The 26,144-nt window shown below is 41.4% G+C and overlaps 1 protein-coding gene across 3 annotated transcripts in view; it reads left to right on the plus strand.

Annotated features, from left to right (window-relative positions):
• The window catches only part of LOC106602019 (glucagon receptor), a 252,163-nt gene that overhangs the window by 154,967 nt on the left and 71,052 nt on the right, over positions 1 to 26,144 (plus strand). The window contains exon 1 of one of the 3 annotated variants that reach the window (XM_045715818.2): positions 22,137 to 22,290. The exons of the other annotated variants lie outside the window; for them this stretch is intronic. The gene's annotated coding sequence lies outside the window, so the exon portion shown is untranslated. Of the gene's footprint in view, positions 1 to 22,136; positions 22,291 to 26,144 lie in introns of those variants that run through there. 3 annotated transcript variants of the gene reach the window in all.

Raw genomic sequence — 26,144 nt, forward strand, 5'->3', positions numbered from 1 at the left:
GCAGCATGAGTGAAGGATGCTTTGTTGCGAAATAGGAAGCCAATTCTAGATTTAACTTTGGATTGGAGATGTTTGATGTGAGTCTGGAAGGAGAGCTTACAGTCTAACCAGACACCTGGGTATTTGTAGTTGTCCACATATTCTAAGTCAGAACCGTCCAGAGTAGTGATGCTGGACGGGCGGGCAGGTGCAGGCAGCGATCGGTTGAAGAGCATGCATTTAATTTTACTTGTATTTAAGAGCAGTTGGAGGCCACGGAAGGAGAGTTGTATGGCATTGAAGCTCGTCTGGAGGGTTGTTAACACAGTGTCCAAAGAAGGGCCAGAAGTATACAGAAGGGTGTCGTCTGCATAGAGGTGGATCAGAGACTCACCAGCAGCAAGAGCTACATCATTGATGTATACAGAGAAAAGAGTTGGCCCAAGAATTGAACCCTGTGGCACCCCCATAGAGACTACCAGAGGCCCGGACAACAGGCCATCCGATTTGACACATTGAACTCTATCAGAGAAGTAGTTGGTGAACCAGGCGAGGCAATCATTTGAGAAACCAAGGCCGATGAGGATGTGGTGATTGACAGAGTCAAAAGCCTTGGCCAGGTCAATGAAAACGGCAGCACAGTATTGTTTCTTATCGATGGTGGTTACGATATCGTTTAGGACCTTGAGCATGGCTGAGGTGCACCCGTGACCAGCTCTGAAACCAGATTGCATAGCGGAGAAGGTGCGGTGGGATTCGAAATGGTCGGTAATCTGTTTGTTGACTTGGCTTTCGAAGACCTTAGAAAGGCAGGGTAGGATAGATATAGGTCTGTAGCAATTTGTGTCAAGAGTGTCCCCTCCTTTGAAGAGGGGGATGACAGCAGCTGCTTTCCAATCTTTGGGAATCTCAGATGACACGAAAGAGTGGTTGAACAGGCTAGTAATAGGGGTTGCAACAATTTTGGCAGATAATTTTGGAAAGAAAGGATCCAGATTGTCTAGCCCGGCTGATTTGTAGGGGTCCAGATTTTGCAGCTCTTTCAGAACCTCAGCTGACTGAATTTGGGAGAAGGAGAAATGGGGAAGGCTTGGGCGAGTAGCTGTGGGGGGTGCAGTGCTGTTGACCGTGGTAGGGGTAGCCAGGTGGAAAGCATGGCCAGCCGTAGAAAATTGCTTATTGAAATTCTCAATTATAGTGGATTTATCAGAGGTGACAGAGTTTCCTATCCTCAGTGCAGTGGGCAGCTGAGAGGAGGTGTTCTTATTCTCCATGGACTTTACAGTGTCCCAGAACTTTTTTGAGTTTGTGTTGCAGGAAGCAAATTTCTGCATCAAAAAGCTAGCCTTGGCTTTTCTAACTGCCTGTGTATATTGGTTTCTAACTTCCCTGAAAAGTATATCACGGGGGCTGTTCGATGCTAATGCAGAATGCCACAGGATGTTTTTGTGTTGGTTAAAACCTGTTAGGGCTAGGGGGCAGTATTGACACGGCTGGATAAAAAACGTACCCGATTTAATCTGGTTACTACTCCTGCCCAGTAACTAGAATATGCATATCATTATTGGCTTTGGATAGAAAACACCCTAAAGTTTCTAAAACTGTTTGAATGGTGTCTGTGAGTATAACAGAACTCCTATTGCAGGCCAAAACCTGAGAAGATTTCAAGCAGGAAGTGGCCTGTCTGAGAAGTAGTGTTTCATCTTGGCTCTTTTTATTGAAGACTCAGGATCTGTGCAATAACGTGACACTTCCTATGTCTTCCATAGGGTCTCAGAGCCGGGGAAAACGTTGAACGATATCGAGGCAGGCTCTGGCTGAAACACTTTATCGCTTTTGGCAAGTGGCCACTCAGAGTACTATGGGCTTAGGCGCGTGCCCGCTTCGACCGAATGGTTTCTTTTCCTTTGTCTGTTTATCTAAACGCAGATTCCCGGTCGGAATATTATCGCTTTTTTATGAGAAAAATGGCATAAAAATTGATTTTAAACAGCGGTTGACATGCTTCGAAATACGGTAATGGAATATTTAGAATTCTTTTGTCACGAATTGCGCCATGCTCGTCACCCTTATTTAGCCTTTAGGATAGTGTCTAGAACGCACGAACAAAACGCCGCTGTTTGGATATAACGATGGATTATTTTGGACCAAACCAACATTTGTTATTGAAGTAGAAGTCCTGGGAGTGCATTCTGACGAAGACAACAAAGGTAATAACATTTTTCTTATAGTAAATCTGACTTTGATGAGTGCTAAACCTGCTGGGTGTCTAAATAGCAAGCCCTGTGATGCCGGGCTATCTACTGAGAATATTGCAAAATGTGCTTTCACCGAAAAGCTATTTTAAAATCGGACATATCGAGTGCATAGAGGAGTTCTGTATCTATAATTCTTAAAATAATTGTTATGCTTTTTGTGAACGTTTATCGTGAGTAATTTAGTAAATTCACCGGCAGTGTTCGGTGGGAATGCTAGTCACATGCTAGTCACATGCTAATGTAAAAAGCTGGTTTTTGATATAAATATGAACTTGATTGAACAAAACATGCATGTATTGTATAACATAATGTCCTAGGGTTGTCATCTGATGAAGATCATCAAAGGTTAGTGCTACATTTAGCTGTGGTTTGGGTTTATGTGACATTATATACTAGCTTGAAAAATGGGTGTCTGATTATTTGACCGTAGACCCATTACGGATGCAGGCAATGAGGCAGTGATCGCTGAGATCTTGGTTGAAAACAGCAGAGGTGTATTTAGAGGGCAAGTTGGTTAGGATGATATCTATGAGGGTGCCCATGTTTACGGCTTTGGGGTGGTACATGGTAGGTTCATTGATCATTTGTGTGAGATTGAGGGCATCAAGCTTAGATTGTAGGATGGCTGGCGTGTTAAGCATGTCCCAGTTTAGGTCACCTAGCAGCATGAGCTCTGAAGATAGATGGGGGCAATCAGTTCACATATAGTGTCCAGAGCACAGCTGGGGGCAGAGGGTGGTCTATAGCAGGCGGCAACAGTGAGAGACTTGTTTTTAGAGAGATAGATTTTTAAAAGTAGAAGTTCTAATTGTTTGGGTACAGACCTGGATAGTAGGACAGAACTCTGCAGGCTATCTCTGCAGTAGATTGCAACACCGCCCCCTTTGGCCATTCTATCTTGTCTGAAAATGTTGTAGTTAGGGATGAAGATTTCAGAGTTTTTGGTGGACTTCCTAAGCCAGGATTCAGACACGGCTAGGACATCCAGGTTGGCAGAGTGTGCTAAAGCAGTGAATAAAACCAACTTAGGGAGAAGGCTTCTAATGTTAACCTCTTACATCTAGACGTTCCGCTAGCGGAACACCTGCTCCAATATCCAATGATAGGCGTGGCGCGAATGACAAATTCCTCAAAAATACAAAAACTTCAATTTTTCAAACATATGACTATTTCACAGCATTTTAAAGACAAGACTCTCCTTTATCTAACCACACTGTCCGATTTCAAAAAGGCTTTACAGCGAAAACAAAACATTAGATTATGTCAGCAGAGTACCAAGCCAGAAATAATCAGACACCCATTTTTCAAGCTAGCATATAATGTCACAAAAACCCAGAAGACAGCTAAATGCAGCACTAACGTTTGATGATCTTCATCAGATGACACACCTAGGACATTATGTTATACAATACATGCATGTTTTGTTCAATCAAGTTCATATTTACATCAAAAAACAGCTTTTTACATTAGCATGTGACGTTCAGAACTAGCATACCCCCCGCAAACTTCCGGGGAATTTGCTAACAATTTACTAAATTACTCACGATAAACGTTCACAAAAAGCATAACAATTATTTTAAGAATTATAGATACAGAACTCCTCTATGCACTCGATATGTCCGATTTTAAAATAGCTTTTTGGTGAAAGCACATTTTGCAATATTCTAAGTACATAGCCCAGCCATCACGGGCTAGCTATTTAGACACCCGGCAAGTTTAGCCTTCACCAAAATCAGATTTACTATTATAAAAGTTTGATTACCTTTTGTTGTCTTCGTCAGAATGCACTCCCAGGACTGCTACTTCAATAACAAATGTTGGTTTGGTCCAAAATAATCCATCGTTATATCCGAATAGCGGCGTTTTGTTCGTGCGTCCCAGACACTATCCGAAATGGTAAATCAGGGTCGCGCGCATGGCGCAATTCGTGACAAAAAAATTCTAAATATTCCATTACCGTACTTCGAAGCATGTCAACCGCTGTTTAAAATCAATTTTTATGCAATTTATCTCGTAAAAAAGCAATAATATTCTGACCGGGAATCTCCTTTTCGGCAAACAGAGGAAAAATCACAAAGACGGGGGCGGCCAGGGCACGCGCCTAAGCCCACAGTCCCTTGATCGGCCACTTGAGAAAGGCGATAATGTGTTTCAGCCTGGGGCTGGGATGACGACATTCAGGTTTTTCCCGGGCTCTGAGCGCCCATGGAAGACGTAAGAAGTGTCACGTTAGAGCAGAGATCCTTTGTAAAAGATAGAGATGGTAAAGAAGTTCAATAAATGGTCAGACAGGCCACTTCCTGTAAAGGAATCTCTCAGGTTTTGACCTGCCATTTGAGTTCTGTTATACTCACAGACACCATTCAAACAGTTTTAGAAACTTTGGAGTGTTTTCTATCCAAAGCCAATAATTATATGCATATTCTAGTTACTGGGCAGGAGTAGTAACCAGATTAAATCGGGTACATTTTTTATCCAGCCGTGAAAATACTGCCCCCTAGCCATAACAGGTTAACATGCATGAAACCAAGGCTATTACGGTTACAGAAGTCATCAAAAGAGAGCGCCTGGGGAATAGGAGTGGAGCTAGGCACTGCAGGGCCTGGATTCACCTCTACATCACCAGAGGAACAGAGGAGGAGTAGGATAAGGGTGCGGCTAAAAGCTTAACACCAACAACATAAAACAGCACCTAACAAGCCAATTCATTAGTCTAAAATAATACATCTAAATATGGTTTAAGTAGCTCATTAACAGTCACAACATGAACAGTCAAAAAAAAAGCGGGAGGAGGACCACAACAACACCTCTAAACAGCAGTAACGTCCCTGGCAGCCTGCGGCACTCCTCTCCTCCATGTAAGCTAAGTGTGCGTCCCAAATGGCACCCTATTCCCTATATAGTGCACTACTTTTGACCAGGGTCTTGTAGTAGTAGTGCACTATATAGGGAATAGGGTGCCATTAGGGATGTATCCCAAGCCTTTACCAACACATTTTATATTTAATCCAATCAGGATCAGTAATGTCTGAAACAAGCCTATCAGGGACGGACAGAGGCTAGGTTAAAAGGTTGGACACGGAGCAGAGGGTAAACAACACGTAAAGGGAGGGTTTATTTGAAGGGGGATGATTCATGTTTAGTGTTGGTGGCCTACCTCTGCTCTGTGAAGGGGGGTGTTCAGCTGTGTTAGTGTTGAGGGCCTACCTCTACTCTGTGAAGGGGAGGGGGTTCAGGTCTAGGCAGCTGTTAAAGTTACAATCTGGATTTTTTCCTGCTCTTTAATAGTTGATTTAATTTAATTCAAAATATGTTGAAATGTCAATCACATGGGCCTTGCATCAATAGCTCAGCCAAGTGGCTTTGCGGAAGCTGTGGATGGGCTGAAACACAGAGTCAGGACTGTGACTTTAAAAGGTCTGTGAGCTGGAGAACACAGAGAGATCCCAGTGATAGAGTAGAACCAATTACCCTGATGTGAGACATACTCACACCTCACAGTACTTCACACACACACACCCACACACCTCCCAACACATTACTTCCAGCCCAGATCCTAGACCCCAGATCAGCCTAATGGCCGGGGTGAGGATGGTGAGGATGGTGATTCACATTACAGCCATCCAGCTGGAGACAGACATACTGTATCTGACAAATACCACATAACAAGGCAAGGCTTGACAGAACACACAGAATAGGTTTTTAGGGCATGTTTTAAGTAAGTATTTTAAAGTCAACACCTCATTTGGTCGCCTTTACTTCCAGTTCTCTGCTGCCAGTGAGTGAAACGAATTACAAAAATCTCTGAAGTTGGAGACTTTTATTTCCCTCAGCAACTTTAAACATCAGCTATCTGAGCTGCTAACCGATCGCTGCAGCTGTACATAGTCCATCTGTAAATAGCCCACCCAATCTACCTACCTCATCCCCACACTGTTTTTATTTTATTTACTTTTCTGCTCTTTCGCACAACAGTATTACACATCATCATCTGCTCATATATCACTCCAGTGTTAATCTGCTAAATTGTAATTATTCGCTCCTATGGCCTATTTATTGCCTACCTCCTCATGCCTTTTGCACACACTGTATAGACTTTCTTTTTTTTCTACTGTGTCATTGATTTGTTTATTGTGTTATTGGCTTGTTTATTGTTTACTCCATGTGTAACTGTGTTGTTGTCTGTGTCGCACTGCTTTGCTTTATCTTGGCCAGGTCGCAGTTGTAAATGAGAACTTGTTCTCAACTTACCTACCTGGTTAAATAAAGGTGAAATAAATCAAATTAAAATAAAAAAACCTTTATGGCGGCTCCACTGCTCCTTCGTAGTTTTCTACATACGGTACATTGTCCACGTTCATTCAATTCAACTTTCTAATGTCATTTATTTTCCATTTGTGCAGGAACATCTACTGAAATGTCTATCAGGGAAAGCTGTTCATTTATTCATACATGTAGAGGAACAGTCACTATGATGAACACATTAAACACAGAACCTCTCTAGAGGAACAGTCACTATGATGAACACATTAAACACAGAACCACTCTAGAGGAACAGTCACTATGATGAACACATTAAACACAGAACGACTAGAGGAACAGTCACTATGATGAACACATTAAACACAGAACCACTAGAGGAACAGTCACTATGATGAACACATTAAACACAGAACCTCTCTAGAGGAACAGTCACTATGATGAACACATTAAACACAGAACCGACTAGAGGAACAGTCACTATGATGAACACATGAAACACAGAACCACTCTAGAGGAACAGTCACTATGATGAACACATTAAACACAGAACCTCTAGAGGAACAGTCACTATGATGAACACAATAAACACAGAACCACTAGAGGAACAGTCACTATGATGAACACATTAAACACAGAACCACTAGAGGAACAGTCACTATGATGAACACATTAAACACAGAACCTCTCTAGAGGAACAGTCACTTTGATGAACACAATAAACACAGAACCACTAGAGGAACAGTCACTATGATGAACACATTAAACACAGAACCTCTAGAGGAACAGTCACTATGATGAACACATTAAACACAGAACCACTCTAGAGGAACAGTCACTATGATGAACACATTAAACACAGAACCACTCTAGAGGAACAGTCACTATGATGAACACATTAAACACAGAACCACTAGAGGAACAGTCACTATGATGAACACATTAAACACAGAACCTCTAGAGGAACAGTCACTATGATGACACATTAAAACAGAACCCTAGAGGAACAGTCACATGATGACACATTAAACACAGAACCACTCTAGAGGAACAGTCACTATGATGAACACATTAAACACAGAACCACTCTAGAGGAACAGTCACTATGATGAACACATGAAACACAGAACCACTCTAGAGGAACAGTCACTATGATGAACACATTAAACACAGAACCTCTAGAGGAACAGTCACTATGATGAATATATTAAACACAGAACCTCTCTAGAGGAACAGTCACTATGATGAACACATTAAACACAGAACCTCTCTAGAGGAACAGTCACTATGATGAACACAATAAACACAGAACCACTAGAGGAACAGTCACTATGATGAACACATTAAACACAGAACCTCTCTAGAGGAACAGTCACTTTGATAAACACAATAAACACAGAACCACTAGAGGAACAGTCACTATGATGAACACATTAAACACAGAACCTCTCTAGAAGGAACAGTCACTATGATGAACACATTAAACACAGAACCACTAGAGGAACAGTCACTATGATGAACACATTAAACACAGAACCACTCTAGAGGAACAGTCACTATGATGAACACATTAAACACAGAACCACTAGAGGAACAGTCACTATGATGAACACATTAAATACTAGAACCTCTAGAGGAACAGTCACTATGATGAACACATTAAACACAGAACCACTCTAGAGGAACAGTCACTATGATGAACACATTAAACACAGAACCTCTAGAGGAACAGTCACTATGATGAACACATTAAACACAGAACGACTAGAGGAACAGTCACTATGATGAACACATTAAACACAGAACCACTCTAGAGGAACAGTCACTATGATGAACACATTAAACACAGAACCACTCTAGAGGAACAGTCACTATGATGAACACATTAAACACAGAACCTCTCTAGAGGAACAGTCACTATGATGAACACATTAAACACAGAACCACTAGAGGAACAGTCACTATGATGAACACATTAAACACAGAACCACTAGAGGAACAGTCACTATGATGAACACATTAAACACAGAACCACTAGAGGAACAGTCACTATGATGAACACATTAAACACAGAACCTCTAGAGGAACAGTCACTATGATGAACACATTAAATACAGAACCACTCTAGAGGAACAGTCACTATGATGAACACATTAAACACAGAACCTCTAGAGGAACAGTCACTATGATGAACACATTAAACACAGAACCACTAGAGGAACAGTCACTATGATGAACACATTAAACACAGAACCACTCTAGAGGAACAGTCACTATGATGAACACATTAAACACAGAACCTCTAGAGGAACAGTCACTATGATGAACACATTAAATACAGAACCACTCTAGAGGAACAGTCACTATGATGAACACATTAAACACAGAACCACTCTAGAGGAACAGTCACTATGATGAACACATTAAATACAGAACCTCTCTAGAGGAACAGTCACTATGATGAACACATTAAACACAGAACCCTCTAGAGGAACAGTCACTATGATGAACACATTAAATACAGAACCTCTCTAGAGGAACAGTCACTATGATGAACACATTAAACACAGAACCTCTAGAGGAACAGTCACTATGATGAACACATTAAACACAGAACCTCTAGAGGAACAGTCACTGTGATGAACACATTAAACACAGAACCACTAGAGGAACAGTCACTATGATCAACACATTAACCTCTATGGGCTAGGTGGGATGCTAGCGTGCCACCCGTGGTGCACTCCATCAACAGCAGGTGCATTTCAAGAGCGGCAAATTTGAATCCAAATAAATGTCAAAATTCAAATTTTTCAAACATACAACTATTTTACACCCTTTGAAAGATAAACATCTCCTTAATCTAACCACGTTTTACGATTTCAAAAAGGTTTTACGGCGAAAGCATAAATTTAGAGTATGTTAGGACAGTACATTTACAAGAGTTGTGTGTAATGTTTTGTCAATTCAAAGACAGGGTCACCAAAACCATAAAACCAGCTAAAATGATGCACTAACCTTTTACAATCTCCATCAGATGACACTCCTAGGACATTATGTTAGACAATGCATGCATTTTTAGTTCTATCAAGTTCATATTTATATCCAAAAACAGCGTTTTACTATGGCATTGATGTTGAGGAAATCGTTTCCCTCCAATAACCGGCAGTCAAGTCAGCGTCACAAATTAAATAATTAAAATTAGAAAACATTGGTAAAATATTATATTGTCATTTAAAGAATTATAGATTTACATCTCTTGAACGCAATCAACTTGCCAGATTTAAAAATAACCTTACTGGGAAATCACACTTTGCAATAATCTGAGCACTGCGCCCAGAAAAATACGCGTTGCGATACAGACTAGACGTCATGTTGGGGAGATCTAAAATCGAAAATACTATGTAAATAATCCATTACCTTTGATTCTCTTCATCAGATGTCACTTCCAGGTATCACAGGTCCATAACGAATGTAGTTTTGTTCAAAAAAGCTCATCATTTATGTCCAAAAATCTCTGTCTTGTTAGCACATGATCTAAGCCAGCCGGACTTCTCGTCATGAACGAGGGGAAAAAATATATTTACGTTCGTTCAAACATGTCAAACGTTGTATAGCATAAATCATTAGGGCCTTTTTTAACCAGAACATGAATAATATTCAAGGTGGACGAATGCATACTCTTTTATAACGTATTGGAACGAGGGTACCCAACATGAACTCGCGCGCCAGGTGTCTAATGGGCCATCATCGTTCCATGGCTCTTGTTCGGTCAGATCTCCCTCCAGAAGACTCAAAACACTTTGTAAAGGCTGGTGACATCTAGTGGAAGCAATAGGAAGTGCCAAAATATTCCTCAGCCCCTGTGTTTTTCAATGGCATAGGTTTAAAGGTAATACAACACATCAGGTATCCACTTCCTGTCAGAAAATGTCTCAGGGTTTTGCCTGCCAAATGAGTTCTGTTATTAAACTCACAGACACCATTCAAACAGTTTTAGAAACTTTAGGGTGTTTTCTATCCATATATAATAAGTATATGCATATTCTAGTTACTGGGTAGGATTAGTAACCAGATTAAATCGGGTACATTTTTTTATCCAGCCGTGCAAATACTGCCCCCTAGCCCTAACAGGAAGTGGATGAATCATCCCTGCTTCTGTTCCTCTACTGTTCACCACCACATCCCTCTCACAGGGTTCCACAGTCACTACGTCAGACACACACAACTGGTTCCAAATGCTACAGTCTGCTTGGAATGAGGGTAAGGAAGGAGATGAGGGAGAGATGAGATCACACACTGACAGAGTGTCGAGATGTATTTGCACTTCATGTTAGCTGTCATCCCTCTGGCTCTGACCCTGTGAGTAGAGTTTAAATGGAGATATCATAGGGGTCAGATAGGACCTCAGGATTCACATTAGTCTGATGTGGCGGCCTAAATGACACCCTATTCCCTATATAGTGCACTACTTTTGACCAGAGCCCATTGTCCTAAATGGAAGCCTATTCCCTATATAGTGCACTACTTTTGACCAGGATCCATTGTCCTAAATGACACCCTATTCCCTATATAGTGCACTAACCTTGACCAGAGCCCATTGGGATTAGGGTGTCATTTTGGATGCAGTCTGACTCAAGGCTCAGTGTTCAAGTTTCAATGCTCAATGTTGGAGCTTATGGAGCATAACTGCACCACCCATGCCTGTCACACTTCTACTCACCCTGGGGCTGCGGAAGGCTGCATGAGGCTGGCTCACCCCTTCTTTAGTTTAGCTCCGTCTGTCTGGGGTTAGGACTGGGGCTAGAGCTGAACATGGGGCTGAACCAGACTGGCTGGGGTTAGGACTGGGGCTACAGCTGAACATGGGGCTGAACCAGACTGTCTGGGGTTAGGACTGGGGCTAGAGCTGAACATGGGGCTGAACCAGACTGTCTGGGGTTAGGCCTGGGGCTACAGCTGAACATGGGGCTGAACCAGACTGTCTGGGGTTAGGATTGGGGCTAGAGCTGAACATGGGGCTGAACCAGGCTGTCTGGGGTTAGGACTGGGGCTAGAGCTGAACATGGGGCTGAACCAGACTGTCTGGGGTTAGGACTGGGGCTAGAGCTGAACATGGGACTGAACCAGACTGTCTGGGGTTAGGACTGGGGCTAGAGCTGAACATGGGGCTGAACCAGACTGTCTGGGGTTAGGACTGGGGCTAGAGCTGAACATGAGGCTGGGGCTGAGCCAGGCTGACTGGGGTTAGGACTGAGGCTAGAGCTGAACATGGGGCTGGGGCTGAACCAGGCTGACTGGGCCCATACAGTGCTGATCCCCTGATCATGTAGACAGATAACGTCCCTCCACGCTGTCCTGTTTCTGACCACTCTTAATGCCCCGTTACACGTGAGTCTGTCTGTCCTCTACAGCTGGGCATCTAAACTCTTCAACTCCTACACAACCATGTCTAAATTCATTTTTCAGAGACTGATTCCTGTGAAAGGCTGCTATTGACCATGGAACATACACAGGGAACTGACCCTGAAATTGGTTGTGGTTTACTTCTTGCCGTTTAAACATACCCAAAAGTAATCTGAAGATTCCAAATGACTGATAACCCCAACCAGCGAATTATCTCTGCTCTACACAGTGATAGTTGTCCTGACCAGTATGTAGTTAAAAACAACCAGCTAATTATCCAGTATTACATTTACGTCATTTAGCAGACGCTCTTATCCAGAGCGACTTACAAATTGGTGCATTCACATTATGATATCCAGTGGAACAACCACTTCACAATAGTACATCTATATCTTTTTTTTGGGGGGGGGTTAGAAGGATTACTTTATCCTATCCCAGGTATTCCTTAAAGAGGTGGGGTTTCAGGTGTCTACGGAAGGTGGTGATTGACTCCGCTGTCCTGGCGTCGTGAGGAAGCTTGTTCCACCATTGGGGTACCAGAGCAGGGAACAGTTTTGACTGGGCTGAGCGGGAACTGTGCTTCCGCAGAGGTAGAGGGGCCAGCAGGCCAGAGGTGGATGAACGCAGTGCCCTTGTTTGGGTGTAGGGCCTGATCAGAGCATGAAGGTACGGAGGTGCCGTTCCCCTCACAGCTCCGTAGGCAAGCACCATGGTCTTGTAGCAGATGCGAGCTTCAACTGGAAGCCAGTGGAGTGTGCGGAGGACGTAAGAGAACTCTGTACTTACTACAGAATAAATACAACCAGCTAATTATCAAGTATGTAGTTACTACAGAATAAATACAGCCAGCTAATTATCCAGTATGTAGTTACTACAGAATAAATACAACCAGATAATTATCCAGTATGTAGTTACTACAGAATAAATACATCCAGATAATTATCCAGTATGTAGTTACTACAGAATAAATACAGCCAGCTAATTTTCTAGTATGTACTTACTACAGAATAAATACAACCAGCTAATTATCCAGTATGTAGTTTGTGGTGGCTAATTTCCGCATTACCAAATGAGGAGTTACAAACACATCAGAGTTAAAACTACATCTTTAATACTTAAGATACTTTTGCAAAAGTTCTTGACCCCCAATAATGCATTCTCTCGAATGAACCAGGAAAGTGATTACAGAATTGCTACAGGGATCTTTTATAGCAACGATACAGCCCCTTCAACGTACATTGACAAACCACAAATACTTAGTAACAGTTCACAAAGGTTACGTTTTGTATGACAGATATCAATAAAACACATCAGACAGTAACTGCTATGTCAACAGGATTAATGGTATAGCCCAGTATCTGGTCTCCTTAGAACCGTCCCTCCCTGTTACGGTATTGAACAGAACTATTTCATCCAATGGCATATATCAATTGTCAACTCTAGATACTCCCATCTCAAGCAAACCCCCTCTTGACCCCACTCCTGGACAGGCTCACTGGGGGGATTGAGCCTCTAGGCCATATATTATCACAGGATAAGTGTGAGATCTAAGAGAGGACATACAAGGGTCCATTTACTGCCATAATCCTCCCCACAATAAAGAAAAGGAGGGAGTGACTTGCTCACAGACATTGTGGAGACAAGTCATTGGTTCCCCATTAATCACGCCATCCCTTCACATGGTTTAAGAAATAGGTAAAGACACATTCCCATGATGACAAGTCTGACCTCTCCCCTCTCTGGGCTCCAAGTGTCTGAGCCCCAGCTAAGGTAGACATGCAACTGAAAAGACACCAGAGTCCAATGGACACTTTCTAATGACAAGTACCTCAAATAAGCATATTATACTAATAAAACATCTTAATTATCTATGTTACCCAACTAATTCTGATTCGTCCACGACATTCCCCTCTCAAGGGACTCCGTCCCTTCTAGAGAATCAGAACAGTAACGTTACAGCAGAACCAGTGTCTAAACACAGGCTTCATCACAACAGAAAAGACAGTCATCCCTCTGAGTCCCCTCTCAACTTAAAAGAAAATCACCAGATTTAAGAACATTCATTCACATAGAACATACATATATTCTACATAAACCAAAAATCACAAAACAATAACTCATTTCCAGGGGTTCCTGCACATAACATCCCAAGAAACTCAGCACTGTCTCTTATTACCATCCCCCAACATTTACTAAACACTCCAGCAATTTGTCTGGGAAGGCTATGATACACAGTCACCTGCACGAACCCATGAAGAAAAACAAAAAATGCATACAGTTTATGAGATTCAAAGCTATATTTTCCATAGACAGTAAAAATAACATAATGAATGCATAATGCAGTGCATGCACCAATGGAGTTTAATAAAATAAGCTTTAGTTATCTATCACACTCCAATGGATCAGCATAGTATGTTGGAAATTACTATTTCCATCCCAGAAACTACAATTAGCATATCTTGTTGTACAAATCCAGGTAGTGACTCCTAGTTAAAATAAAATGTATCCCCTTGGTGCCTAATGAACATGACCCAAGACAAACATCATGATTCCACTATTTATAAGGCAATGCCTATAGATCAAATAGATTAGGATCATTTACACTCTCCTGTCAGGGATTTCTTCATTCTTCAGACGATATGGCGAAATCATCGTCGGAAAATGAGGACCAATATGCAGCAGAGTTGAAATAGTTCATTTTGAACATTTAATAACACTCAAAAATGAACATACAAAATAACAAAACGGACTCACGATTACAGACAGTCTTCTCATGCTCACATACGCTAGACAAGAACCAATCTCCCACAAGTACACAGACAAACACACCCAACTAATATAGGACTTCCAATCAAAGGCAACACCACACAGCTGCCTTCAATTGGAAGTCCACCCCAATTAACTCAACATAGAAACAGATTACCTAGACTAAACATAGAATTACATAAACAAGGAACAGTGCCCAAAAACCCCGGAATACATAAATCAAATGCCCTTTTAGAAAAACCACCACTCCGAACCACATAAACCAAATACCCTCTGCCACGTCCTGACCAAACTACAATAACAATTAACCCTTATACTGGCCAGGACTTGACATCTCCAGATCAGAGTTCACCCATGTCATGCTTATAATAACCTCAACATCTTTAGTTCATAACAACAATCAAAACAATCATCCCTATCACATTAATTGCTTCACTCATATAGATTTTAACATACTCAACTCAAATCAATCCTTCAGTTTTAAAAATCATTCAATTTCCAACTAAAATCATAATTACAACTCAGTTAATTATCCAACCAAAATTTCAAAATGACATTGCTCAGTGATTCAAATTGGTCTTATCACTCAAAGTAAAAACTAAATTTAAACAAACATCAATATTAGCAGAATGTACATTCATTTTAACATCCATTATAATTATCCCATAATTTCTACTATTAACAATTTTATCACGATTATTCTACAGATCAGTATCTCAATGCATTCTTAATCTAAATTACTATAATTTTACGTGGTGTAGACCTCTACAATCAACCTGATACCCCAAAAGTCTAAACAGTTTTGGGCACAGTTGACCAAACCCCTCTCTCCAGGCACTGATTCTTCTGGCGTCCTCTTCGTTCTTCTTCAGATAACTTTAAAGTTCAAAGTGAATGACCCATTATAATGTCCCAATGTCAATGTTTCACCTTAGATGCCCATTATGTCTTGTCCATTCGTCAACCAATATATCAGCAACATAAGAAAAGTTTAGAACAGCACCTTTCTCCATGCTCACTCCACGTGGACTCCTCTCACACTCCTGAGAGAAACATGAGAGAAAAGCAGTTGATAGCTTAGATCGGATACTGTACACCGGTTGCTGGCTCGGCCATTCCTCTCAGTAGAAATGGTTCAGACAGGGCCATATTCAACGCCTTCGTCACTCCTTCTTCAGCCAATTAGAGGGGGTTTGAGGTACACACACTTTTCGGTCCAATTATCTCTTCCATGCATTAAGATACCATCTGATGTCACTTTTCATGATAACCTCGAAAGAACAGATCAGAACAACAGTTTAGTTCAGTTCATTAACTACATGATAAATAATTACTTTTACCAATTATTCTTAATACAAATGTCTAAACATTATTCAAAGAGAATAACAACACATTCTATTGAAATTATTCTTTCACATTGGTTAATACTTCCCATCACAATTTCAACTCCATCGCAGAGCCACAGAATCAGGAAGTTAGACCTATAACCCATCAGGAATAGAACAGAACAAACAACACAACAATACACTCCTTCACATATCACTCAAGGTGTGTAAACTTCAATCCAAATTTCAAAGAACTGAATCCAAACCCTCAAAGGACTGTATCCTCCTCCCCATTTTTTTTAACACATGACTCTCCATGAGAGTAATGTATTTAAAAAAAAACACAACTACTGGTCAAAAGATAAAACAAAATGTCAAATAACATAACCAAAAGAAAATCACAACTCTGAAAACCTCCAAAAAGAAAAAATAATTTACCCATATGGTCATAGGAAAACAGACTTCAAGCAGCCTACCCTTAGTGAAAGGCAATGCCCTATATCACATAGGTCCAAATTACAAATATGTCTAAGAACTTTAAATTCCATCATAATTATACATTTCACGAATTACCTTGAAATCAGTATAACAAATGACCTAAAATGTATTATCCAAATGGCTTTCCCATGAGGCTGATCAGACCACACAGGAAAACCCAGACAAAGGTCATAAGTCAAACCACCCCTTCACAGAAATGTTACTTACTATCTTAGACAAAAAAAATTAAACGTCAAACATTTTCTACATGTTGTATCACAGATTACCCAGAACATTTAATTAACAAAAGAATCCACATCTTTAATTAAACCTCAGGAAAAAAACTTCTAAAAATTCCATGTGTATACCCCTTTAAGATATCTTAGCACTAAATCATATGGAAAACTCACCAATCCCACAGGAAAGAGAAAAACAAACATACTATTTTAAAAACACAAACAAATAGTAATAACAAATGTGTTGTGTGTGGGTATTATCAAACCCTAAAGTAAAAACAAACCAAAAATGTCCAGGTCACTTCCATTTTGGTAGTTTACAGCCTCAATCTCACTCACCCAAGATTATAGCCCCAGGAAACATAGACAATGAAATCCCCATTGTCCCAAAGAAAAACACAAACACTTCTTTAGCAGTCATTATACTACTGATTCAGAAACCCAAAAGTTAACTACAAACAAAACCTAATGATAACTCCACTGTACTCCCTCATCATTAATCATTAGTTTTAATCTGCATCAATGTATATGCATGCTTAATTGACCCTTAGATACAATTATCCTGGTATCATTACTAGACCAATGTCCAACAAATATGTGATAGCTTTTTTCACCTTTGGATTGTTCAGCAATATTTAATTCCAGTCATTTAATAAAATGTAGTTTGAGACGTGTTCTCTCATGTCGCCTTTAACATACATACTTCAGTTGACTTTCATCCGTCCTGGAGGAAAGAATCCTACTCAAACACATCAGACAATACAATGTTTAATTAAGTGAAAACAACACCAAAAATAAACAATAAACAGTAAACAATAAACAAACCCATAACCTCTTTCCAGCAATCAAATCATTTCAACCTGTAGCATACATTTTGTAAAAACAAACCTTGTTGTTTAACAAATCTAAAACCTTAAAAAAGTGTGCCGTCTTATCAGCATAAGAATCAAAACTAACTTTTTTCCACTCATAATACACAATGTTTTCATTCCCCAAAGGTCAATAATGTTCAGCTCATACATGAATGATCTTCCTTCTGTCTGTACAGGGTCTGAAGTTCCAATGTATGCAGATGATACAGTGATAAATGCATGCTATTAACAAACAACCTACACAAAAACTCACTACTGTAATGGTTCAGATGACAAAGTTGCTCAGAGACTCATGTTTGCATCTCAATAAAATTAAAATAAAACACAAAACACAGTCTGCATGTTCCTCACAAAGAAAACACTGATGCCCCTGAGACAGATGTCTATGTATCAGGGGAAAAGTTCCACGTGATATCTGATTTTAAGTTCCACGGCATCATACTTGATTCCAACCTCTCTTTTAAAAGCAAATGAAAAAGGTATTCAAATAACCAAATGCAACCTAGATAATTTCCAAAACATATGAAATTGTTTTACTACATAAGTAACAAAACTATGCTTCAAGGTCTCAGAGCGAGTAACGTTACCGATTGAAACGCTATTAGCGCGCACCACCTCGGTTATGCTCACCCCCCTCACAAAGAGCTCGTCCTCGCGCTATCTTGCGACTCTACGTCTTACAGGAACGCGCACGCCGGCCAAGCACACGCACAACTGTGATGAATTCGCACTGTCCCTGTAAAATAAAATTAACTCAACCTTCAATTCACTGTACTGACCTGACATTGTTCCACGTAATGGAAACAGAGTATAATGTTTAAATACATAAACTTCCTTCTCTAATTCACTGGTGTTACCTAAACATTCAAACCAAGAATCAATAACCAGCTTTCACATCACAAAATCCTTCCTTCCAGCCAAACATAGCCCAAGCATAGCCCAGCGCACATAACCAATTCTCTTCTCATCTTTTGTTTTACCCGTAAGCAAAAATATAACCCACTACTCAACCAACGTTCTGCCTTACCTCTATAGTAAGATTAAAACCAAACTTTACAACTTCCTCTTCTCTTTCAGCTTCACACTTATGAAATATCCAAGACTTTAAAAATAACTTGTAAATCGCCATACTTATAAAAATAACTTCATTCAACTCTTTCTCTGTATGTCAGTTCCAGCAACAGACAACGTATTATATCAAAATTCCCTCGCTATTATTTTCTAATGAATTAGTCTTTCAATTTAAACTAATCAAGCTATCAAAACGTTACATTTATTTATTAAACAAACGCTAGCAACCGTATCTCTCCAGGCAACACATATCAATAGTAGAATTATCATCTAATCCCCTGGTGCATGGGCTAGGATACGAACTCTGGCCTTCGACGTGGCAGGTGAGAATTCTACCCCTGTACCACCAATGCTATTTAATTGAACAAGACTTCCAGCAAATAAACCCATTCACAATGGTCTGTCGTCGTAAAATTAGGCACATATTACCTAGACAATTCCCAGAAAATAGCCCTCTTAAAAAAATCCAAGATTTACACCAGCGATGATTCTCACATGCCAAATGAATAGATTAGCAGTCAAAGAGTAAAATCAACATTCATAGACTAAGAAACAGATCTTGCGCCTTTTAATAAAAGTAGATTATGTTTTCTCATCGTATTTCAATGACTTTACTTCATCATATCAGCCAATGATAATTAGTTTGATGGATACCCTAGGCTTTGTCCGACTTTCTCAATTACGTCGAGATTCCATCTTAATTCGCTCTAACTTTATGGAAAACGGTTTATTCAATAAATCCAGCAACTCCTCTCATACTGAGAGGACAAAATAAAACAGTTTCAGACCTTAAGGGCAGTTTTTATTTCAACTGTTGTACCCAGACGGGGATAATACAATAAGCATTTATAGTTACATCGTTAGGGTAAGATAACCAAAAGCGGACACACGCCAATCAGTTTCTAGAGCACAATTTCCCAAACATTGTAGACAGTTTAATAATGCTTAAAACCTCATCTTTATTAAATTATCCATTAAAGATACCAACTCAAAACCTACATACGTCTACGAATGGTTGGTTTAAATTGTATCTAATTATATTCTCAGCATTACTTTATCAAATCTCTAGTAATCAATTATACACACACATACAATTTATCATATTTTCACAGAATCCATATAAAACGTTAGAAACTTTTAGGTACTCACACAGAACTTTAAGGATCACCCACACAGGATTGGCCCGATACTCACACAGAACATCAGAACATAATTGAAAGGTTACTCACACAGAGTAAACCTACTCACGCTCACACAGAACGCTCCTACAAAGATTACCTAGTGGTAACTTTAACAAAATACTCACACAGAGTAACCCAGGGCATACCTGGCTAGCACATTTAAAATAATTGGAATTCACCACCTCTGAGGGTCACTTAGACAGTCACACAGACATTTCTCAGAACTAGGTCCTTATTCCAATAACCCCCTCTTGACCCCACTCCTGGACAGGCTCACTGGGGGGAGTGAGCCTCTAGGCCATATATTATCACAGGATAAGTGTGAGATCTAAGAGACCATGGTCCCAGACACTGCCATAAACCTCCCCACAATAAGGAAAAGGAGGGTGTGACTTGCTCACAGACATTGTGGAGACAAGTCATTGGTTCCCCATTAATCACGCCATCCCTTCACATGGTTTAAGAAATAGGTAAAGACACATTCCCATGATGACAAGTCTGACCTCTCCCCTCTCTGGGCCCCAAGTGTCTGAGCCCCAGCTAAGGTAGACATGCAACTGAAAAGACACCAGAGTCCAATGGACACTTTCTAATGACAAGTACCTCAAATAAGCATATTATACTAATAAAACATCTTAATTATCTATGTTACCCAACTAATTCTGATTCGTCCACGACAAGTTACTACAGAATAAATACAGCTAGCTAATTATCCAGTATGTAGTTACTACAGAATAAATACATCCAGCTAATTATCCAGTGTGTACTTACTACAGAATAAATACATCCAGATAATTATCCAGTATGTAGTTACTACAGAATAAATACATCCAGATAATTATCCAGTGTGTACTTACTACAGAATAAATACATCCAGATAATTATCCAGTATGTAGTTACTACAGAATAAATACATCCAGATAATTATCCAGTATGTAGTTACTATAGAATAAATACAGCCAGATAATTATCCAGGATGTAGTTACTACAGAATAAATACATCCAGATAATTATCCAGTATGTAGTTACTACAGAATAAATACAGCCAGATAATTATCCAGTATGTAGTTACTACAGAATAAATACAGCCAGATAATTATCCAGTATGTAGTTACTACAGAATAAATACATCCAGATAATTATCCAGTATGTAGTTACTACAGAATAAATACAACCAGATAATTATAGTGATAGTTGTACTGACTTCTACATGAAGCTAGTGATCAAGCTTGTTCACAACTGGCAAACAAAAAGCTCCACGCAACTCCCACTGCTGCGTCACAACACCTGGTACTCTGGTTCCGGACCTTGGACCTGGATACTCACTCACACAGGTCCACTATTAGTTTCAGCCAGGGTTTGTTAGTGTTTCACACATGTTTTATAGTGTGGATCAGAGCATCAAACGGTCCAGGTTCTGGATCATAAAGGGATATGTGAAAGCCCCCTTAGAAGAATGTTACTCCGTTATCAGATAAACATTTTGAGAATGCTTTGACAAAACCAATTTGGAAAAGTTAGGTCTAGTCTTAGCTGCAGTAGGAACACTAAAGTAGCAGGAACACCGTTGAGACGGCTGCTGTGCTTTAGCTGCTACTGGACAGTTGTCCTCTGTGGCGGATTGACTGAGACCACTGTCCTGTGGCTTATGAGTTTTGACAGGTTGTTTTTCTCTAACCAGAGGTTTGTGTAATCTCTGACCTTATTGGTCTCTCAATCTCCTGCCTCGCTCTCTCTCTCTCTCTCTCTCTCCCTCTCACTTTTACTATCTCTCCTTACACACACACACACACACACACAGACACACGCACGCACGCACGCACGCACACACACACACACACACACCCTCTCTCTTTTTCTCTCTCTTTCTGTCTCTCTCTATAAGGACAGGCTTACTCCAGAGCAGTCTGTCTCTCTGGTTAATCATTGTACCTACTTGGTGCTGGGGTTACAGAAAGTGCTTTAAGTAGGGTAGTATGTTGTAAAATTAGAAAGAGCCACTTGTCCATAATACATGATAAATGGACAAGTGCCTTTCCTGTTTGTTTCCATTCAATTGTTATGTGTGTGTCGGTTTGATTATACAACAAGTGGGTTGTTCATTAGAGTGTGTGTGTGTGTGTGTGTGTGTGTATGTGTGTGTGTGTGTGTGTGTGTGTGTGTGTGTGTGTGTGTGTGTGTGTGTGTGTGTGTGTGTGTGTGTGTGTGTGTGTGTGTGTGTGTGTGTGTGTGTGTGTGTGTGTGTGTGTGTGTGTGTGTGTGTGTGCCTGCGTGCGTGTCTTCGTAGTGCAGGGAAACTTCGTATAGCAGTGACGTTTCTCTAGCCTCAAGCCATGGCTAGGTGAGTTAACACCATGCTCTCAGTTAGCCTCACGCTGCTCACGGTGCTCATGCTGCATGGACACCTGTCTGCTGCCCCCGACTACACTACGACATGTGGTCTGGTCTGATACAACTCTCTGGTAAGCTCTGGTATGGTACTGTGCCACTCTCAATATGGTGCTGATGGGTTTGTCCTGCGACTGACACGGTTACTGTGCGTATTATGTGAGTGAGATTTCACACATATGCCGTGGGATTAACAGTGGGAAACCATTGGGATTTATCAGAATGAATTAATGAATGATCAGATCAGAAGCATGACTTTCACATGTATTCATTATCCATCAGGGTTCACATCAGATATTAAGTTGTATTCATTAACCATCAGGGTTCACATCAGATATTAAGTTGTATTCATTAACCATCAGGCTTCACATCAGATGTTAAGTTGTTGTTGTCATTTCAACACTGTGCTGTGTTCCCTGTGTTTGACTCAAAACTGTGCTGTCTTCCCTGTGTGTGACTCCACACTGTGCTGTGTTCTATGTGTGTGACTCAACACTGTGCTGTGTTCCCTTGTGTGTGACTCAACAATTTGATGTGTTCCCTGTGTTTGACTCAACACTGTGCTGTGTTCCATGTGTGTGACTCAACAATGTGATGTGTTCCGATGTTTGACTCAACACTGTGCTGTGTTCCATGTGTGTGACTCAACACTGTGCTGTGTTCCCTGTGTGTGACTCAACACTGTGCTGTGTTCCCTGTGTGTTACTCAACACTGTGCTGTGTTCCCTGTGTGTGACTCAACACTGTGCTGTGTTCCATGTGTGTGACTCAACACTGTGCTGTGTTCCCTTGTGTGTGACTCAACAATTTGATGTGTTCCCTGTGTTTGACTCAACACTGTGCTGTGTTCCATGTGTGTGACTCAACACTGTGCTGTGTTCCCTTGTGTTTGACTCAACACTGTGCTGTGTTCCCTGTGTGTGACTCAACACTGTGCTGTGTTCCCTGTGTGTGACTCAACACTGTGCTGTGTTCCCTGTGTGTGTGACTCAACACTGTGCTGTGTTCCCTGTGTGTGACTCAACACTGTGCTGTGTTCCATGTGTGTGACTCAACACTGTGCTGTGTTCCCTTGTGTGTGACTCAACAATTTGATGTGTTCCCTGTGTTTGACTCAACACTGTGCTGTGTTCCATGTGTGTGACTCAACAATGTGATGTGTTCCCTGTGTTTGACTCAACACTGCTGTGTTCCATGTGTGTGACTCAACACTGTGCTGTGTTCCCTGTGTTTGACTCAACACTGTGCTGTGTTCCCTTGTGTGTGACTCAACACTGTGCTGTGTTCCGTATGTGTGACTCAACACTGTCCTGTGTTCCCTGTGTTTGACTCAACACTGTGCTGTGTTCCATGTGTGTGACTCAACACTGTGCTGTGTTCCCTTGTGTGTGACTCAACACTGTGCTGTGTTCCCTTCTGTGTGACTCAACACTGTGCTGTGTTCCCTTGTGTGTGACTCAACACTGTGATGTGTTCCCTTGTGTGTGACTCAACACTGTGCTGTGTTCCCTTGTGTGTGACTCAACACTGTGCTGTGTTCCCTTGTGTGTGACTCAACACTGTGCTGTGTTCCCTGTGTTTGACTCAACAATGTGATGTGTTCCCTTGTGTGTGACTAAACACTGTGCTGTGTTCCCTTGTGTGTGACTCAACACTGTGCTGTGTTCCCTTGTGTGTGACTCAACAATGTGCTGTGTTCCCTTGTGTGTGACTCAACACTGTGCTGTGTTCCCTTGTGTGTGACTCAACAATGTGATGTGTTCCCTTGTGTGTGACTCAACACTGTGATGTGTTCCCTTGTGTTTGACTCAACACTGTGCTGTGTTCCATGTGTGTGACTCAACACTGTGATGTGTTCCCTTATGTTTGACTCAACACTGTGCTGTGTTCCCTGTGTGTGACTCAACACTGTGCTGTGTTCCCTGTGTGTGACTCAACACTGTGCTGTGTTCCATGTGTGTGACTCAACACTGATGTGTTCCCTGTGTTTGACTCAACACTGCTGTGTTCCATGTGTGTGACTCAACACTGTGCTGTGTTCCCTGTGTTTGACTCAACACTGTGCTGTGTTCCCTTGTGTGTGACTCAACACTGTGCTGTGTTCCCTGTGTGTGACTCAACACTGTCGCTGTGTTCCCAGTGTGTGTGACTCAACACTGTGCTGTGTTCCCTTGTGTTTGACTCAACACTGTGCTGTGTTCCATGTGTGTGACTCAACACTGTGCTGTGTTCCCTGTGTGTGACTCAACACTGTGCTGTGTTCCCTGTGTGTTGACTCAACACTGTGCTGTGTTCCCTGTGTGTGACTCAACACTGTGCTGTGTTCCCTGTGTGTGACTCAACACTGTGCTGTGTTCCCTTGTGTGTGACTCAACACTGTGATGTGTTCCCTGTGTTTGACTCAACACTGTGCTGTGTTCCATGTGTGTGACTCAACAATGTGATGTGTTCCCTGTGTTTGACTCAACACTGCTGTGTTCCATGTGTGTGACTCAACACTGTGCTGTGTTCCCTGTGTTTGACTCAACACTGTGCTGTGTTCCCTTGTGTGTGACTCAACACTGTGCTGTGTCCCCTGTGTGTGACTCAACACTGTCCTGTGTTCCCTGTGTTTGACTCAACACTGTGCTGTGTTCCATGTGTGTGACTCAACACTGTGCTGTGTTCCCTTGTGTTTGACTCAACACTGCTGTGTTCCCTGTGTTTGACTCAACACTGTGCTCTGTTCCCTTGTGTGTGACTCAACACTGTGATGTGTTCCATGTGTGTGACTCAACACTGATGTGTTCCCTTGTGTTTGACTCAACACTGTGCTGTGTTCCATGTGTGTGACTCAAAACTGTGATGTGTTCCCTTGTGTTTGACTCAACACTGTGCTGTGTTCCCTGTGTTTGACTCAACACTGTGCTGTGTTCCATGTGTGTGACTCAACACTGTGCTGTGTTCCCTTGTGTGTGACTCAACACTGTGCTGTTTTCCCTTCTGTGTGACTCAACACTGTGCTGTGTTCCCTTGTGTGTGACTCAACACTGTGATGTGTTCTCTTGTGTGTGACTCAACACTGTGCTGTGTTCCCTTGTGTGTGACTCAACACTGTGCTGTGTTCCCTGTGTTTGACTCAACAATGTGATGTGTTCCCTTGTGTGTGACTAAACACTGTGCTGTGTTCCCTTGTGTGTGACTCAACACTGTGCTGTGTTCCCTGTGTTTGACTCAACACTGTGCTGTGTTCCCTGTGTTGCTCAACACTGTGCTGTGTTCCCTTGTGTGTGACTCAACACTGTGCTGTGTTCCCTTGTGTGTGACTCAACACTGTGCTGTGTTCCCTTGTGTGTGACTCAACAATGTGATGTGCTCCCTTGTGTGTCACTCAACACTGTGATGTGTTCCCTTGTGTTTGACTCAACACTGTGCTGTGTTCCATGTGTGTGACTCAACACTGTGATGTGTTCCCTTGTTTTTGACTCAACACTGTGCTGTGTTCCCTGTATTTGACTCAACACTGTGCTGTGTTCCATGTGTGTGACTCAACACTGTGCTGTGTTCCCTTGTGTGTGACTCAACACTGTGCTGTGTTCCCTTCTGTGTGACTCAACACTGTGCTGTGTTCCCTTGTGTGTGACTCAACACTGTGCTGTGTTCCCTGTGTTTGACTCAACACTGTGCTGTGTTCCATGTGTGTGACTCAACAATGTGATGTGTTCCCTGTGTTTGACTCAACACTGCTGTGTTCCATGTGTGTGACTCAACACTGTGCTGTGTTCCCTGTGTTTGACTCAACACTGTGCTGTGTTCCTTTGTGTGTGACTCAACACTGTGCTGTGTTCCCTGTGTGTGACTCAACACTGTCCTGTGTTCCCTGTGTTTGACTCAACACTGTGCTGTGTTCCATGTGTGTGACTCAACACTGTGCTGTGTTCCCTTGTGT

This window comes from Salmo salar, chromosome 03, assembly GCF_965601325.2.
Source record: "Salmo salar chromosome 03, fSalSal1, whole genome shotgun sequence".
NCBI classification, from domain to species: domain Eukaryota; kingdom Metazoa; phylum Chordata; class Actinopteri; order Salmoniformes; family Salmonidae; genus Salmo; species Salmo salar.